This window comes from Anabrus simplex, chromosome 2 (assembly GCF_040414725.1).
Source record: "Anabrus simplex isolate iqAnaSimp1 chromosome 2, ASM4041472v1, whole genome shotgun sequence".
In the NCBI taxonomy this organism is placed as follows: domain Eukaryota; kingdom Metazoa; phylum Arthropoda; class Insecta; order Orthoptera; family Tettigoniidae; genus Anabrus; species Anabrus simplex.
This window is the reverse complement of record NC_090266.1, coordinates 615568831-615588982: the sequence shown is the minus strand read 5'-3', so window position 1 is coordinate 615588982 and position 20152 is coordinate 615568831. Positions and strand designations below refer to the sequence as shown.

The following is a 20152-nucleotide window of genomic DNA, read 5'->3' as shown; positions in this document are numbered from 1 at the left end:
AGAACTGATGAATGTTATAGCCTGAAGAAACATGGATAGACCAAAGAGCAGTGGTAGCAAAGATGAAAGTAGGAAGGATAGCAGAAGAGGAGTACAGAAATTGAAAGGCATGAAGGTAGAAGAAGAGTTTGTGAAGGAACTGAAACAACTAATGTTAAGGATGGATATTACAAATATGGAAGAGAAATAGAAGAATTTGAAGAGTGCATTTGTTGACAGGGCAGAAAAATTATGTGACAGAATATCAGGAAAGGCAAGACGGAAGTGACTGAGTGGAATGACAGAGAGAAACAGAAAGAAGAAATTGTGAAGGAAAGAAGTAGAAGAAAGTAGGAAGAGATATCTGTACTCTGAAGCAAGAGGAATATGCTAGAATGTGGTTTCAAAGGAAGAGATGAGAAATTGGGGGTTCACTCAGAAAATAACAGAGGATCTGAATGACTGAGAAATTACAGTAAAACATGTCTAAACCAGAATCATTACTGATCTATAATTGCTTTTGTTTTAGGTACATTTCTGTCTTATTTCAGTTTGATAAGCTGTTCAATCTGTGTTGTTATCTCAAATTTAGTATTAAATATTTTTTATAACATTTTTGAAAAATTGAATGTGTGGTATACTAGTTTAGTTTAGTTTATTGCCTTTCTTGTATGGCAAGGCTCAGGCTATGGAGCCTGCTATTATGCCAAACCATATTATACAACACCTTTATACAATTTACAGAACAATGTACATAAAATCATTTTTACATATATTTCGAAAATCACTCAAATTAATTTACTTAACCTCTATAATTTTGTATACTTATTGATAATTAAGAGCTAATTATTAAATTTTTACTTTAGTGAAATCTACTTTTTACATATTTGAGTACCACATTAAACATTTCCTTTTAAATAGCCTCGGATTGCCTATGCCTCTAATTTCAGCTGGGATTGAGTTCCAGGAACGTATGGTAGCAGGTATGAATGAGTTGTTGTACAAGTTACTGTGGTGAATGGGAATGGATAAGAGGGAACGTGTGGATGACCTTGACGGAACTCTTTCAGAAGGGGAGAAGTATTTAAAGTCTGTTCTAAGATAGTTTGGTTTGCTTGTTTGCAGAATACTGTGGAGAAGGGAAACAGCGCCGTATTTACGTCGTTCCGTCAATCTTAGCCATGACAGTTGAGAGAGGAAAGGGCTAATATGAGTGTGGATTGGGATATTTAATACGAATCGAGCACAAGCATTGTAGGCTCGCTGTAGTCGAAATGAAAGTGTATTGCTCATACTATTATAAACTACATCTCCGTAGTCAAATATTGGAAATATTAGACTCTGTACTAATAATTTTCTTGTGCTTCTTGGAAGGAAGTCCCTCATCCTTTTTGCAGAATGTAATAAGTAGAATACTCTTTGACAAATTTTTGTGACATGTTCCGACCAACTTAAATATTTATCGAATACTACTCCAAGGTTCTTTACATGATCGCTAAATGTTACTGGTATTCCACTGAGCATAACACTGGGTATAGATGTGTTTTGTATTTTAACATGAGATTTATGCGTGCCAATTATGATGGCCTGTGATTTTGATGGGTTCACTTTCTGGCCATGCCTGCTAGTCCAGTCATTAACATTTGCTAGGTCTTCATTTAACTTAGTGATTGAATTGTTTAAGTCATTAGGCTTTGTGTGAATATATAATTGAATATCATCTGCATAAGGTGATATTTACAATTGGTCAGCGTCTCAGATAAGTCGTTCATGTACAATGAGAACAGAAGTGGTGACAATACTCCTCCCTGAGCCACGCCCATTTCAGTGGTGCCACGAAGATGTATCGTTTCCCACTGATACACGCTGTTGATGATCACTAAGATAGGACTGTATATGCAAATGATGACATTACTAAATATTATGAGTGTTTTGATCAAGCTTCTGCATACAGAGAGTGTCCTCAGGTGGTTATCAAGCCATATTACAACTTTCTTTATTAATTCTAATTCCATGTTGCAAGCTGTTCATTTCATGGCCGTATCGATGAGTATAATCAAATTAATTTTAAAAAGCCACCTAATCGATACTTTATTTTTTGCGTTAGGCAAAATTTAAAATACATTAGCACACACAGAACATGTTTCGACCACTTAGTGGTCATACTTCAGCTGTATATAAATATCTTAGATGAAAACATTTGGACAGTAAGCACATTAAACCTTAAAACTTGTCGCATGGGATCCTAAAATCTATTGCTCTAGGTGCTTTAATGGAAGGAAGATGGAATGGAAGGAAGATGCAAATTTTAATTAAGTATACTTCTCACAAATGCCTGGAGATTGTTACAAACACTGACTTTTTATTCATGCCACCTAGTGTTATTACGAAGTGTTTCACTATAGATGCTTTTAAATAATTTAAATATTTTAGTATATAAGTTTTTTAAACACAATTGTAGATGCAAATTGTAATTTAAGTATCATTCACACATATTGCCTGACCCCCAACCTCCTCCTCCCTCCCATCCCCCTTCCTTCCATTAAAGCACCTAGCGCAATAGTTTTTAGGATCCTATGGGACAAAGTTTTAAGGTTTAATGTGCTTACTGTCCAAATATTTTCATCTAAGATATTTATATACAGCTGAAGATGACCACTAAGTAGTCGAAACATGTTCTGTGTGTGGTAATGTATTTTTAATTTTGCCTAAGGCAAAAAATAAAGTATTGATTAGGTGGCTTTTTAAAATTAATTTGATTCTAATTCCATTTTAAACGAAATGTATCAGCAAGCACATGCCACTCTTTCACCAACAGTTCTAAAAGTTTTGCTATGTAGGTTTAAATACCATCTGATGACCTTGATTCAATATGATTATGTTGTGCTTCCTATACCAGCCACAATACTATAAACTAAACAGTCACGATATAGGTCAAACATAACTTAATGACTAATGGCTGTAACGGATACCAGGAAACTAAACTTTTTCCCATTTGATCTTTAATGTGTCAGTAAACCCAACGAGTGACATGGGTCTCTCACATTAAAGCACATTCACTTGCCAACCTGGGATATGATTTGACAACTTACAACACAAAGGTGCCACACAGCTGACCGGAAAAAAATCTCATCTCAAGAACTGTTTACAAAGCTGTAACGACTTGTTTTGTACTCTACGTTGAACATTTCTCCAGACATTCAAGACAATTCAGCATGTGCTGAATTCACAAGTTCTTCTATTCCCTGCTTGACACAGTTCAAAGCATGGGGACAAATTCGTTTCTAATTCATGATCAAATATTACAGATCTAGTTTTTGACCTTCGTATTTCTATTATCATCCATCTCTGCAGGTCCTTATGCAAGCATCTCTTATATATTAATGAAAAATACACAACAGCACTGCTATTCCTGATGTGTCGAGTAGCATGTCAGCCTCTTACTCAGAGGCCTTTGGTTCGATTCCTGGCTTGTTTCAGGATTTTAACCTTAGAATAAGAACTGGAAGCTCATGAAGTGAAATAAGGAGCTGTCTGATACAACAGACAGAGAATCCAATCAAGTGAACCATACAACACAACTGAGGAAGTCCTTGTGCTGACTACACAATAATCCATTATTTTCAGACAATATGATTGGGCAGTGGTTGTCTCAGCTTAATGTGGCTCTATGAACCTTACAGGGATATACAGCAGCATAGGGAAATTCCTCTTCACCAATATACCTTTTTATTTATTTATTTATTTTTTTTTTGCTAGGGGCTTTACGTCGCGCCGACACAGATAGGTCTTATGGCGACGATGGGATAGGAAAGGCCTAGGAGTTGGAAGGAAGCGGCCGTGGCCTTAATTAAGGTACAGCCCCAGCATTTGCCTGGTGTGAAAATGGGAAACCACGGAAAACCATTTTCAGGGCTGCCGATAGTGGGATTCGAACCTACTATCTCCCGGATGCAAGCTCACAGCCGCGCACCTCTACGCGCACGGCCAACTCGCCCGGTACCAATATACTAAGCCAATGCACATGATCTAAATGTGACTAGAGGGGCAACCATTTTCTCATACAAACATTTGAGTACAGTTTTAGAGCAAGTGATATAACTTGCCACTCAAAAAATGCATCAACAGAAGTCACAATTAGACACATTCGTCTACTAACCAGCGTTTGTCAAAAATGTGTAGGTATCTACTTCATGGCAACACAAACTAAAAGCCAACTAAATCAATAGCAACCCATGAAAAGCACACCTACCTTTAAAACAATACATCTTCAATCACATGAGCATACCCCTATCAGCTATACATTTTGTAAGGGTGGAAGAATGGTTAAAAATAGTATAATTCAAAACTAATATATATAAAATGCTACTTACTATGATATGTAACATCCACATAATCAACTGAGGAGGAATACATTTTAGTCTGCAATTCTTCCAAAATCAGCAGAATTCAGTTGAGTAACTTCTACATATCAGAAGCCACCTAGGAAAACAACAAAGTAAAGGAATATTAGAAAGAGGAATAATTATTATTTTAATCCTTCATTGATGACCACATTACATTTACTTGTACACTATATTTAGTGTTTCTATTTTTGAGGATAAATATCAACAAGGAACATCTCAAATTTGAAAAGGAAAACTGTACCAATCTGGTGAAGTTGTCATGACTAGTGGATTAAATTTGTCAGGTATGTGAGAGACTGTTTGGGATTTCACATGATATTTTCAATTTCAATACTTCATCTTCACTTACAAACTTCAAACTATGTATATTCTGAGGTTTCCTTCAGAATTTTGTCCTATCAGTTTCCAATGAAAATAAATTGCGCAGAATTAAATAATATAGATAACTACGCTAGGTGTCATTCAACGACAACCAACACACACCTGATAGCTAGCATTCAGGAAGTTTCCGACATCAATTTTACTTTTATTACAAGTGACTATTTGCATTTTGACCTATTGAAATTCAATATATTAAAATTTTTACAATTAATTTATTGAGAACCACCTATTCAATACTTTGAAGTCCTTATGACTACGACAATTATTATATTAAGGTTTAAGCATATAGTGGTACATGTTTCACCTGTCATTGCAGACATCATCAGCCATAAATTCTATAATGTAGGTCAGAGCTCTGAAGTGGATGTTAAATTAAAACTATTCTTAAAAACTAATTGTTTACAATAATATACATTGATGTACAGGAACACTGCGGTCACATTTGGAATGAATTGGTTGAACATGTTTTAAAGTTCTAATGGAATGTCTTATTTATGTTCACATCAAATGGAGATAAAATAAATAAAAATATATTAACATTCATAATGTTGATAATTGAAGTCAAAAGGTAATCACAATATCTACACAGATTTTTTCAGTATATACAGAACAATATTTTCAGCTTAAAACGATTTGTGGGTTGCTGAAATCTTCTATAGAATAAAATCTTATTTTAATGAATGAATTTTACTGTGAGGGGGAGCATCGTCATGTTACCAGGTAAATAATTCTTATAATACTGAACATAAAGAATATACTGTAGTTCTGGCTGAAGAACATCATGCAGAATTCCTACATCCTTCTGAAGTAGCAGCTCTCTCACTTATTCAATTAATCTGTAACTCCAGATATCTCCCCATTTACTAAGTTAACACTACAAAAATGTGTATGGGTTGTGCTCACCTTACTAAACACTGTTCTGGTTGCTAAACCCACCATTTATCTTAAAGAATACTTCATCCATTCATCGTACATTTTTCCTTTGAATATCTGAGTCTGCTTAATTTGGAATTACAAGAGATGTTCAAGTGTAACATAGGGTACCTAGGAAATTACACTATACGTTATATTGGACAACATACACTATATGGAAAGAACAGCATACTGATAAGCTCACCAGACGAAAAATTAGACATCCCTGGAAAAATCATTACAAGCATCATTTAAAACTGTGTAACTCTCTCTCTGGACTTGAAAACTGCCTGAATTTGGTTAGGAAGTGAGTCCACAAGATTGTGCAGGAATGTTACATCCAGGTTAAGCCACTCACTAAGGATTTAATCGCGCAATTCCACCAAATTGCGGGGATGCTGATGTCGGCATTTTACCTGCTGTTCCAACATATCCCATAGATTTTCAACGGGGTTCAAGTCTGGTAATTTTGCAGGCCAATCGAGATGTAACAGAGTGGGGGAGTGTTCATGAAACCAATCCCATATGCGTCCAGCCCGATGAGCTTTGCTGTTGTCATCTTGAAAAATCGGGTTATTAATAAAGAGATCAGGAAAACAAACTTTAAACTAAAAATAGTGTGTAGTGTGTGTAGTCTGTTTAATTTGGAATTACAAGAGACTTATCCAACCAGGAAAACTTGTGAAGGACATCATCAGTCAATGGACTGAACGAAGCAATCTTAAACGAAATATTAAAGTACAACCATTTACTAGGCATTTAGGTGAGTGTTGATAAGCAACTTAATATTCTGGTGTGGAATTGCCAATGCCTTAGATATAAATATAACCTACTGGATAGATGATGATGATGCTTGTTGTTGAAAGGGGCCTAACATCTAGGTCATCAGCCCCTAATGGTACAAAATGAGACGAAATGTAATGATAATTTAAAAGTCTAAAATCATCCACTGACCAGAATTCAAAGCATGATGATGAAGAATGAATAGGTGAATATGAATTTAAAACAATCAGTGGATCTGACCTGCAATGCCCCACATCCCCAAAAACTATCATACTGACCAAGGGACTGCTTCTAAAGAACAATCCTGAATCGATGATGCTTGTTGTCTAAAGGGGTCCAAAATCCAGGTCATCGGCCCCAACCATGGTATCTGTCATGTTGTGGTAGTAATCAAAAGTAGCGTAGACTCGCGGTATTCCACACATTATGGTACTACTCACAGGCAATGTAATACGCACAGGTAACGCTGACCTATGGTATTTCTCAGATTGCGGCGCCACTTACAGGCAACGCAAACCTATGGTGTTCCTCACAAAGCTGTACTAATCACAGGGACTCGTACTCTCCCGTAGTCTTCCTCACATAGTGGCTACTAATCACAGGCTACGCAGATGCACGATGTCGCTCATATAGTGGTACTAATCATAGGCAACGCCCAGACCCATGGTGTTTCTCACATAATTGTGCTAATTACAGGCAACGTAAAACCGTGGTGTCCTGCATGTAGTGGTACTAATCACAGGTACAGTAAAACCCATCCTGATTCACAGTCTGTTTCTACTGATCACAAACCTATCGTATACCTAACATAGTGGTACTACTAGCAAGTAAAGGCAACCCATGCTGTTCCCTGTGTGATTGTACTAATTGAAAGTAGTCTCATGGTTTTAATTTGATCATCCCTTGGTCGCCCCTTTTAGTTGCTTCTTACGACAGCCAGGGGATACCGTAGGTGTATTCTTCGTCTGCATCCCCCGCCCACAAGGGGTTGTGTGTTCGGTCCGCGAGAGCTCATTTACTTCGCTCAAGTCCGCCAGCAAACCCGTTAGGACCTCACTATCCGCCACCTGGGACGCACCACGTGGGAGTATCACCTCTCCCCCTGCTATGCCAGCGCAGTAGGTTTGTGGTAACCTACTGGATATATTCTTGTCCTTGTATTCTATAAACATTTTGTGTATTTCTGAACCATTGGCTTCATGAAGATGAATATGAATTTATCAGACTGCAAGGTTATACACTGCTACCAATATATATTGTACGAAAAATAAGAAAAACGATGTAGCAATTTTTCCTATAAATTATTTTGAATGTAAAGTAGGTAACTGAAGTTTCAGAATTATGTGAGGAAACTAATTTTGAAGTTGTCACATTATATGTTAACAATTTGAATTTGACTGTAGTCTCATTTTATCGTTCACTTAATGGAGATATACTGATACTTTCCTAGAGAAAATGGACATTTTATTGACAAGAGTTAATAAAGCTTCAGGTATGTGAAAAGAAATCAAAAATTTACATCTGTGGTGACAATCTGAACATTACACATGACAAAAAGAATGTGAATAGTTCTTTAAACTTACTGTGTTCTTTTGATTTCTACTCTGCAAATGAGCATCCTACTCATAAAAATGCAGTTTTAGATAATAACTAATGTTAATTATGATTGTGATATTGATACACTAGATATGTCATTACATGCCTTGGTTCAGACCAGTTAGCCTTATGGTCGAAATTTAATTATGTGTTGACTAATAGGTCTGATACTATACTGGTATACAAAAGATTCATCTCTGGTGAAATAACAATAGCATTTGAGTTGAGGTTGAGGTCACTCAATTGGGATGTTCTCTTGGTTCACAGCCTAGTTCAGGTTGGGAAAAAATTTGATTATCTTTTCAATACCTTCACTTTACTCTTCAATTAATTCTTTCCTGTTTCTGAGAAAACTTACAATAGAACAACAAAATTAAATTAAAATATTTTATTTCCAAGAGACTGTCCAAAATAAAGGTAATTAGTAACAAACAAGATGAAGAAAAACATTCTAAATCTATAAAAGTTCCTCCCTATTCCTGGAATTTTCCAAATACAGAAAGTTGAAAGAACCATTGTTCAGAGGACCTAGGAACCCTCTGCACATCAACGCTAGCCTATAGTGTCAAACCCTAGGTCAATCTTATAGTAGAGGTTTCCTTACCAAGAACAAGACAGTAAGAATACGCATCAAACCTCAAAGCTATTGTGTATAAAATGATATTGGTTTTACACCCTACTAACTATATTTTCATGGTTTTCAGAACTGGAATTTTGTCTCACAAGAGTTCTCTTAAGTGCCCATAAATCTACTGACACACAAGGCTGACGTATTTAAGCACCTTCAAATACCACCGGACTGAGTCAGGTTCAAACCTGCCCAGTTGGGCTCAGAAGGCCAGTGCACTACTGCCTGAGCTACTCAGCCCAGCAGGTCCCAGTTAAACCCTGGTAGTTGAGAATAAAAGGGCACAGTTTCATACTAATGAACACACATGATTTCAACTGTTTATATTTGGATAATCCAGGGAAGCTTTGGAGAAAATGCTCTTATAAAACATTTTCAATAAATGCTTTTCTACCTTGAAATTATCTTCCCTCCCCTCCACCCCAAACCCGACAAAGTTCCTGATTCTACAAACAGTCTCAATGATAATAACAATTTCCCACTTATTATTTCAAGGTAGCTTAATAATGTACCAACCAGAAACAAAGCTACAGATATTCACACAGCCATGTATAAACCAAACACTCAATTCAGAAAGAACTGAAATACAGTATGCTTATCATGAAACAGAGTAATGTCCCAGTGTCAGATATCAATCACCACATGGAGAATGCCATTCATATTTTTAAACAAAGGTTCAGAACACATGAACTTTAACACTTACAATCAACTATTTCATAACACTGCTGACCCTGCAGATGAGCAATATCTTCATCAGCTAGATTCACATTTTCCAATTAATGCACTGCCTCATAAAGCTTGATCAAAAATCATAATAGAGATCATCCTGCAAGAAAAGTAACTGAGCCTAATGGTATGATTTTCATTTAATAATCTTCCACATCATCTTTATTCACTTTTATTTTTGTCTCTTCTCTTTCCCTGTGTTTATCTAGCTTTCTTCTTATTCCACACTTCCCACATCAAATGTCACTTGTTTGTTTGCTCCTTTCCCTTACTTATAATGGCCCATTAGATCCCTCCTCTCATTTATGTTTGTTCCTTGCTCGTAGTCTTTCACCACCTTTATTCATCATTATCTTTATGTTTTTTCCATTTTCCTGTACTTATCCCGTTTTCTTCTCATCCTATATTTTGCAAATCAAGACCATGGATCTGTAAAGACAGTCCCCTTAATGAATGTTGAAACTCACCCTCCCGATGAAGCTGGAAAGTAGAAATGAGCTTGTTGGAAGCCGAGAAGAAAAAGATGTAGAAAAAGTGGGAGTGAACGGTGCGGAGAGCACCTATCTATTTTTTGCAAGTTGCTTTACGTCGCACCGACAAAGATATGTCTTGTGACGACGATGGGATAGGAAAGGCCTAGGAAGTGGAAGGAAGCACCCGTGGCCTTAATTAAGGTACAGCCCCGGCATTTGCCTGGTGTGAAAATGGGAAACCACGGAAAACCATCTTCAGGGCTGCCGACAGTGGGGCTTGAACCCACTATCTCCCGAATACTGGATACTGGCCGCACTTAAGCGACTGCAGCTATCGAGCTTGGTAAATACATGTTTAAAATTTTGCAGGCGTGAGATACTAAGCTCATGGTGCAGTAGTTTTCACACTTGTCAGCACCAGGTCTCTTGGGAATAGGTGTAACAACATTCTACCGAAAATCAGATGGCACTTCTCCTGTATCATATATCTTACACACTAATCCCTCCATGCTGGTTTCTCCTAAGGCAGTCAGTAATTCTGAAGGTATGTCATCATCCCTTGTTCCCACTTAGGTCTCTCAAAGCTCTGTCAAATTCTGACCTCAAAATTGGGTCTTCCATGTCACAACAGCATCAACAGCCTCTTCCTGTTCCAGAACCCTATCATCTACTTCTTTACCTTGATACAGCTGTTGGATATCTTCCTGCCATCTTTCTGACTTTTCTTCTTTCCCTAGAAGTGGTTTTCCATCTGAGCTTTTAATATTCATACACCTAGTTTTCGTTTCTCCAAAGGCTTCCTTGATTTTCCTGTATGCAGCATCTACCTTTCCTAGGACCATACAACCTTCAACATCCTTGCACTTCTCTTTCACCCATTCTTCCTTAGCTGTCCTGCACTTTCTATCTACTTCATTCTTTATTTGCCTGTATTCTTTTCTGCCCCCCCCCCCCCCTCATTTTTTGCATTCTTGTACTTTCATCATTCATCAATCAGGTCTAGTATCTCTTGAATTATCCACTGTTTCTTAGTTGATCTTTACTTTCTTCCTAACTTTTCTTCAGCAGCCTTACTGATCTCATTCTTCATGACTGTCTATTCTTCCTGGACTGTGTTTCCTTCAGCCTTTTGAGTTAGTCCTTGTGATACACATTGCTTGAAACAATCTCTCACACTCTTTTCTTTCAACTTGTCTAGATCCCATCTCCTTGCATTCCTTCATTTTTTCAATTTCTTCAACTTCAGGCATCATCTCTGTCTAATCATAATGAAGTCTATTTGATACCTTCCTGTGTCTCTAGGTCTCGTCCATGTATACAGCCATCATTTGTGGTGTTTGAACGAAGTGTTAGCAAGGACTACACTATGTTCGGTGCGGAATTCAACCAGCCGGCTTTCTCTTTCATTCCTTTGTCCCAATCCGAATTCTCCTACTGTATTACCTTCTCTTCCTTGGCCTACCACTGCATTCCAGTCTCTCATCAAAATTAGATTCTCGTCACCTTTTACATATTGTACTAAATCTTGTATCTCTTCATACATTCTTTCTATTTCTTCATCATCTGCTGAACTAGTAGGCATATAGACCTGCAACTATTGTGGTGGGCATTGACTTTGTGTCTATCTTGACAACAATAATCCTTGCACTATGCTGGTCATAGTAGGATACCCGCTGCCCTATTTTCTTATTCATTATTAAACCAACTCCTGCATTTCCCCTCTTTTATTTTGTGTTGATAATTCTGTAGTCGCCTGACCAAAAATTCTGCTCTTCCTGCCAATGTACTGTACCCTGGTGGGGTGTCAGCTGTGATATTCAATTAGAATTATTTATTAAGGAATATATTTCATATTTGCTAAGCAAGAATATCTTACATTTGTACATTGTGGGTCTACCGACAGTTGGTAAGGTGTTGCGACATCCATACAGACTTCTGTCTCCACGATGATTACGGTCTCAGAAGGAAACGCAATGGCCAGCAAAATTAGTATTCCAAGAATTATAGCCAAGTTGGAAAGAGAATGGAAGGGCTATTTCCAAACCCAGCCGGGAAATACGTTGCCCAGGGCTAGCCGATCTACTGAACATCATGCGAGATTCTTGGAAAAGACGTTATGGGAAATCCAAAGCTGGAGACAGGTTTGAAGCGTGTAGTTGGCAGCTAAAGGAAAAAAATGAGATTTCAAACTTCCACTTAGCTGTGGACCAATAGTAAAATTTGCCGGGGAGAAGCAGTCAAGCCAACATTGTATTATAGGAAAAGCTATAAAATGTAACTTCTCTGATTACATTTATAAAGGAAAACTGAATACAGATTTGTAATTCGGAAAATTTTAGAAACATGACCAAATATTAAAAGTTATTAATTAATGAAGATTTTCTGTCATAATTCTTAGAAATTAATGATGCTATTCACTGATTGGTTGAAGGCAAGCAACGCGACAAATAGCGCCAAATTGCCTGCCAAATATACAGGAGCAAAAATCTTAATTATAATAGTTACCAGCGATCGAAATGAGCTGAGATTTGACGTAGAGGCAAGAATATTATAATCACATTAGTTGACTCCAAGTTCAAGCCACCAGCAGGTCTGCATATAGTCAAATGGGGAAACTGGAACTGCTCACTCTAAGGTGACCTCTTGTGAACTTGAGACTCACACAAATGCAGTTCAGGCAACTGAAAGACACTTGGCTAATTTTCGTCGAGCAGTTACTATGTTCGAATGTGTGTAACCAAAACACTTGTCAAAATTTGGTCGAGCGACCACGATGTCAGTGCGTGTAACAAATACACTTGTAAGAGTTTGTTGGAGCGGTCACTACGGTCTCTTAGGATAGTGATCGAGTACGTGTAAAGACACTTCGTAAAAGTTCGTCGAGCTGTAACTACATTCAAATACATGTAAAACACTCTGTGAAAGTAAAATTTATTGTGATAGGAGCAAGGAAAGACGATTCTGGAACCATGAAGCTTCACCTGTAGACTTTCAGATACAGGAGATACCTGGTCGATCTAGCAGACCTTGACATTACTAGGGCCGGGTTCGGACAAATGACTGCGCAACGAGCCGATAAGGTGATCGCTATATATCACCAGTTCCTGAAGTGCCAGGAGGAACGAAGAATGAATATGTAAATTAAGCGGGTCAGATATAATAATTTCGTGTGGCTATTTCTAGCCGAGTGCAGCCCTTGTAAGGCAGACCCTCCGACGAGGGTGGGCGGCATCTGCCATGTATTGGTAACTGCGTGTTATTGTGGTGGAGGATAGTGTTATGTGTGGTGTGTGAGTTGCAGGGATGTTGGGGACAACACAAACACCCAGCCCCCGGGCCATTGGAATTAACCAATTAAGGTTAAAATCCCCGACCCGGCCGGGAATCGAACCCGGGACCCTCTGAACCGAAGGCCAGTACGCTGACCATTCAGCCAACGAGTCGGACAGCGGGTCAGATAGAAGGCCAGAAGTGTAAACTGTTATGTAAAATAGCTCTGAGTGTAAATTGTCAAAATGTTGTGTGTTCAATAAGTGAAAAAATGTGTGAATTTCAAAAAAGCACTGGATTACTACTTCAAGCTAACATGAAACCTGTCAGGATGCAGGGCTAAGCCGGGAATGGCCATGAAGCTCTTCGTCCGGCATAGCAAACAGGCAGAGATGAATAGCAATCCCAATTTATTTATGTAGATTTGTTAGTGTTAGCGGGGGAAAATCATATAACTTAATATGGTAACTTGAGTGTCACGCAAACCGCTTCACGGCTCGTATAATTCAAATAGATAGACAAAGGGACAATATATATGTAAATAATTATATCAAGCACTCATAATATTCCGGATTATTTTAGTAGAGTAAATTAGTGTTTGAAGTGTTCATGATTGATTGTATAGGAGCATGTTTCACTAACAGATAAACTGAGATTCATATTAGAATTGCCCCTGATGTATTTGTCTGACTTAGGTCAGTTTCTCGTAAAATTTGTAGACATTACAGCCTGTTGTATGATTATCCAGAGGTAGAGGGTTGCCAGAGAATTTCAATATTTTGGGACAAGATTGATGTCTGATTATTTTGAATGTAAATAGCAATGATTACATTTGACACGAAGTTTTGCCAGTGGACAGCAATAATAATAATCAATAAAAGTTTCAGAGTGATAAATGGACGGGTTATGTCTAAATGAGTGTTTAATGAGTGTCTGATTTTATAGAATGATTGCAAGTTAAATGTGGAGATAACATGTGGCACGAGGAACCCTTTAATTCGAGTAGTAAATATAATTTTTATATTGTTGATTTAACGTTTTTGGACTCCATTATAATCATAATAACATTGTTTAGAAGAGACAGAGGCACTTGTATATGATGGTCACGCTATGTTGAAGGCCCAGAGTGGGTTAAGACCATTATTTATTTTGGAAGTCGACATACATACATACATATAGTCCGCACACTTTATGTTGGTGCATTTGTGTACGGGGGTGAGGAGTAAGGAGGGAGGTGTCCCGGTATCGATACTGCTGCCAACCGAAGGAAAATGAAATCTGAATTGAATCGAGAATATGATCGATCGATACGAAGTTTCTAAACCATTATCATCTTAAGCCAACAACTATGTCACATACACATTATATAACATTATAAAACATTTCTCGATGCGAATCTTGTTCCTAGCATGAATTCTATACTTTGGATTTGTTGTGTAAACAACAACAGTACTAGTACGTAAAGTGTACGCCAGATGTCGCACAACGATGCTTAAGCGATTCATAGTTTGTGTTTCAAAGGTGGCCAGTACGAATCTCGAAGATCGCCGAGGTCGACCGATTCAGCACTAGGGTGTAAATGCACCAACATAAAGTGTGCGGATAATACATACATACATACATTATCATTAGAGACTGTTATGCCTTTCAGCGTTCAGTCTGCAAGCCTCTGAGAATTTACTAAATGTCGCCACAATCCTCGATTTGCAACTAGTCTTGTGGCCTCATTTAGTTCTATACCTCTTATCTTTAAATTGTTAGAAACCGAGTCTAACCATCGTCGTCTTGGTCTCCCTCTACTTCTCTTACCCTCCATAACAGAGTATTATTCTCCTAGGTAACCTATCCTCCTCCATTCGCCTCACATGACCCCACCACCGAAGCCGGTTTATGCATACAGCTTCATCCATCGAGTTCATTCCTAAATTAGCCTTTATCTCCTAATTCCGAGTACCCTCCTGCCATTGTTCCCACCTGTTTGTACCAGCATTCATTCTCGCTACTTTCATGTCTGTTACTTCTAACTTATGAATAAGATATCCCGAGTCCACCCAGCTTTCACTCCCGTAAAGCAAAGTTGGTCTGAAAACAGACCGATGTAAAGATAGTTTCGTCTGGGAGCTGACTTCCTTCTTACAGAATACTGTTGATCGCAACTGTGAGCTCACTGCATTAGCTTTACTACACCTTGATTCAATCTCACTTACTATATTACCATCCTGGGAGAACACACAACCTAAATACTTGAAATTATCCACCTGTTCTAGCTTTGTATCACCAATATGACATTCGATTCTGTTGAATTTCTTACCTACTGACATCAATTTAGTCTTCGAGAGGCTAATTTTCATACCATACTCATTGCACCTATTTTCAAGTTCCAGGATATTAGACTGCAGGCTTTCGGCACAGTCTGCCATTAAGATCAAGTCGTCAGCATAGGCCAGACTGCTTACTACATTTCCACCTAACTGAATCCCTCCCTGCCATTTTATACCTTTCAGCAGATGATCCATGTAAACTACGAACAGCAAAAATGAAAGATTACAGCCTTGTCTAACTCCTGTAAGTACCCTGAACCAAGAACTCATTTTACCATCAAGTCTCACTGAAGCCCAATTGTCAACATAAATGCCTTTGATTGATTTTAATAATCTACCTTTAATTCCATAGTCCCCCAGTATGGCGAACATCTTTTCCCTCGGTACCCAGTCATATCCTTTCTCTAGATCTACGAAACATAAACACAATTGCCTATTCCTCTCGTAGCATTTTTCAATTACCTGGCGCATACTGAAAATCTGATCCTGACAGCCTCTCTGTGGTCTGAAACCACACTGGTTTTCATCCAACTTCCTCTCAACGACTGATCGCACCCTCCCTTCCAGGATGCCAGTGAATACTTTGCCTGGTATACTAATCAATGAGATAACTCGATAGTTGTTGCAATCCTTCCTGTTCCCTTGCTTATAGATAGGTGCAATTACTGCTTTTGTCCAATCTGAAGGTACCTTACCAACACTCCACGCTAATTTTACTACTCTATGAAGCCATTTCATCCCTGCCTTCCCACTATACTTCACCATTTCAGCTCTAATTTCATCTATTCCTGCTGCCTTATGACAATGGAGTTTATTTACTATCCTTTCCACTTCCTCAAGCATAATTTCACCAACATCCTTTTCCTCCTCTCCATGAGCTTGGCTGTTTGCAACACCACCAGGATGATTTCCTTTTACATTGAGAAGATGTTCAAAATATTCCCTCCACCTCTCCAGTGATTCCCTGGGATCTATTATGAGTTCACCTGAATTACTCAAAACACTGTTCATTTCCCTTTTCCCTCCCTTCCTAAGATTCTTTATTACTGTCCAGAAAGGTTTCCCTGCTGCTTGACCTAGCCTTTCCAGGTTATTACCAAAATCTTCCCATGACTTCTTTTTGGATTCAACAACTATTTGTTTCGCTCTGTTTCTTTCATCTACGTACCAATCCCTGTCTGCCTTGGCCCTTGTTTGGAGCCATTTCTGATAAGCCTTTTTACGTTTATAGGCTGCTCTCACTTCATCATTCCACCAAGATGTTCGCCTTTTCCCATCTTTACACACAGTTGTTCCTAGGCATTCCCTTGCGGTTTCTATTACAGCATCCCTGTATGCTACCCATTCACTTTCTATATCCTGAACCTGCTTACTGTCTACTGTTCGAAACTTCTCACTAATCATATCCATGTACTTCTGTCTAATTTCCTCGTCCTGGAGACTTTCTACCCTTATTCGTTTGCAGACAGATTTCACTTTCTCTACCCTAGGCCTAGAGATACTTAGTTCACTACAGATCAGATAGTGGTCTGTATCATCGAAAAATCCGCGAAAAACTCGTACATTCCTAACAGATCTCCTGAATTCAAAGTCTGTTAAGATATAGTCTATTATGGATCTGGTACCCCTAGCCTCCCATGTGTAGCGGTGAATAGCTTTATGCTTGAAGAATGTATTCATAACAGCTAAGCCCATACTAGCACAGAAGTCCAGCAAACGCTTCCTATTCCCATTAGCTTCCATATCTTCCCCACATTTACCAATCACCCTTTCGTATCCTTCAGTTCTATTCCCAACTCTCGCATTGAAATCGCCCATTAGCACTATTCTATCCTTGCTGTTGACCCTGACCACGATGTCACTCAATGCTTCATAAAACTTGTCAACTTCATCCTCATCTGCACCCTCACATGGTGAATACACGGACACAATTCTTGTCCTAATTCCTCCCACTGACAAATCTACCCACATCATTCGCTCATTTACGTGCCTAACAGAAACTATGTTGCGTGCAATGGTATTCCTGATAAAGAGCCCTACCCCAGACTCTGCCTTTCCCTTTCTAACACCCGTCAAGTACACTTTATAATCTCCTATCTCTTCCTCTTTATCTTCCCTTACCCGAATATCACTTACTCCTAGCCCATCCAGATGCATCCTCTTTGCTGACTCAGCCAGTTCTACCTTCTTTCTTCCATAAGCCCCATTAATATTGATAGCTCCCCATCGAATTCCATTTCGTTCGCCAAGTTGTTTTCAAGGAGTCCCTCGCCTGTAAAATGGGAGTGGGACTCCCGTTACTCCCATAGGTCCGAGGCTTGCTTAAAATGTTCTGAGCTCAGTAAATTCATGAAGCAGGATGCACATAGTCCAAGTGAGGATCTCTCCTCTACCGGGTTATGGACCACCGGTGAATTGTATAGTCCTAGCCGCATGAGCACAAGGAGGGCCATGACTCAGAATATGGATGCCCACTCCCATTCCATAGCAACTGGTATCCCGACTCTCAGGACCATGTACTAGGCCACTCAGCCGTTGCCCATGGTTCACAAACTAGGACGTGACTACAGTAACCCACAAACATGAACCATGGAAGTCAAGCGGGACAAAAATCTGACACGAGATAAAATTGAGTCGTACTGATGTTGATGATAAAATAAATCCCGAGGTCTACGTTGATGTTATATGCCAATGCTGGTGTTATGAGTGGCAGAAGAGTCCACGCACCGAGGATTAATAAATAAAATGTTTCGAAGAGTTCCACTGGGATAAATGGACTTCAAATGAGAAGGAAAGAATAATTTAGCACTCGCAGGGACTGGCCGCAAGGTGCCATGGGATTTAAGATCTGTCTTGGGATAACATGGTGTCCCCATAAATTAATGACAGTACGAAATGAAATAAGGTTGCGGTTCGAATACCGTTATTGTGTCCCGACCGATGTGAAATCAGATCTTGGTTGTTCATATGGGATTTAACACATGTGACTAAATTAAAAAGATTGGAAATTAAAAATATAAATTTAATAATAATAATAATAGTATTCCAAGTAAATCTTGAATTAACTGATCGCTTAGTGCCCAAACCAGACCGGAACTGCTGTGAAACAATTGATAATGATTTATAATAATAATAATAATAATAATAATAATAATAATAATAATAATAATAATAATAATAATAATTTGAAGAAGCATAAGAAGAACTTACAATATTATTTCTGAGAATGATAATAATGGTGAAATATGAAACTAAAATATTAAATCGATGATCATTAAGTTTTACGATAATGATGATCTCCACTAATGATAATAATAATGATAAAAATAAAATAAATAATTTTTATTATGGATTAATTTGGATGATGATGTTGACAGTGAATAGGGAAGTCAGCTGGTGAAATGACATAATTATGTCAAGATATTGTAAATAGTAAGCTACATCTGGACGTTTAGATTAGAGTCCCTTTATACTTTTCTTTCCGCTAACAAATAGCATATCTTGTTTAGGAACCCGGGATGGTATTGTATAATCCAGGGTTGGTCTCATCTCGGGAAAGGTGAAGGCAACGACGTATTAGGTGCTCGCGTTCACCTAAGATCTTTTGCCCCAACTTTGCACCATATATTATGAACCTGCGTGTATTTGGAAATTGCAGAAGTGTAAAGCGTTGAATGTGAGGAAAGGAACATTAAGGACGACACAAACACCCAGTCCCCAGGTCAGGGATATTAATCATGTACAATTTTAAAATTCTGACCCGGCCAGGAATTGAACCCGGGGCCGCCGGGTGACAGGTGGACGCATTGCCCCCTACACTGTGGGGCCGTACTCCCCGGGGGTTAGTTACGGCTGTAGTTTCCCGCTGCTTGCAGCCATGTAGCAGTATCAACACAGCTAAACCATGTTAAGTATTATTACAAGACATATCTGTCAATCATCTAAACTGCAGCCCTTGCAATTTCCGAAAGGCTGCTACCCCCCTTTCGATGAACCATTCGACAGTCTGGTCTCTCGACAGATACCTCTTAACATGGTTGTACCTACGGCTCGGCTACCTGCTTCACTGGGACGCGCAAGCCTCCCCACTGTGGCAAGGTCACATGGCTCACAGGGGAGGACCCCTACACCACAGGGCCAGCTTAAACACAGATCAGCGGTGACTGATTGATTAATAGGCCAAACTGCTAACAACATGGACGCCACCAAAGTAAATCCTTCCCTGCCTTTTTTTACCTTCCAGAAAATAATCCATGTCTACTATGAAGAATAAGCTTTGTCTAACCCCTGTAACTATTTGGAACCAATAGTCTCAGTCTCCTGTCAGTTCTCTCATGGTCTGATTGTCCAAATAAATCCCTCTAATGGCATGTAGTAATCTACTCCTGACCCCATAACCCCTCAGTATGGACAATATCTTTTCCCTTGGTACTTTCTCATAACCTTTTTATAGAATCAATAAACGTGACCATTATTGGTTCTTAGTTGGTCTGTATTCAACAAGCTCATATAAATACCATGGGTAATAGTTTGGTCCACCCTGTCAATATATTCTCATATTCATAAGTTTATACAATTATTTTGATTCATACATGTTTCAGCAGACCCCCACCCTTCATAAGCAACTTCTAAATCACAAAACAGAACTTTCCATTTTCTAGGATCTAATGACCTACA

At 38.6% G+C, this 20152-nt stretch overlaps 1 protein-coding gene across 15 annotated transcripts in view; it reads right to left on the bottom strand.

Annotated features, from left to right (window-relative positions):
- LOC136864266 (solute carrier family 41 member 1) overlaps positions 1-20152 on the bottom strand; it is a 196999-nt gene that overhangs the window by 139542 nt on the left and 37305 nt on the right. For 12 of the 15 annotated variants that reach the window (XM_067141026.2, XM_067141024.2, XM_067141021.2 and 9 more), the window contains one exon: positions 4353-4461. The gene's annotated coding sequence lies outside the window, so the exon portion shown is untranslated. Of the gene's footprint in view, positions 1-4352; positions 4462-9201; positions 9326-20152 lie in introns of those variants that run through there. The other 3 variants (XM_067141034.2, XM_067141031.2, XM_067141033.2) reach the window with 1 other exon arrangement.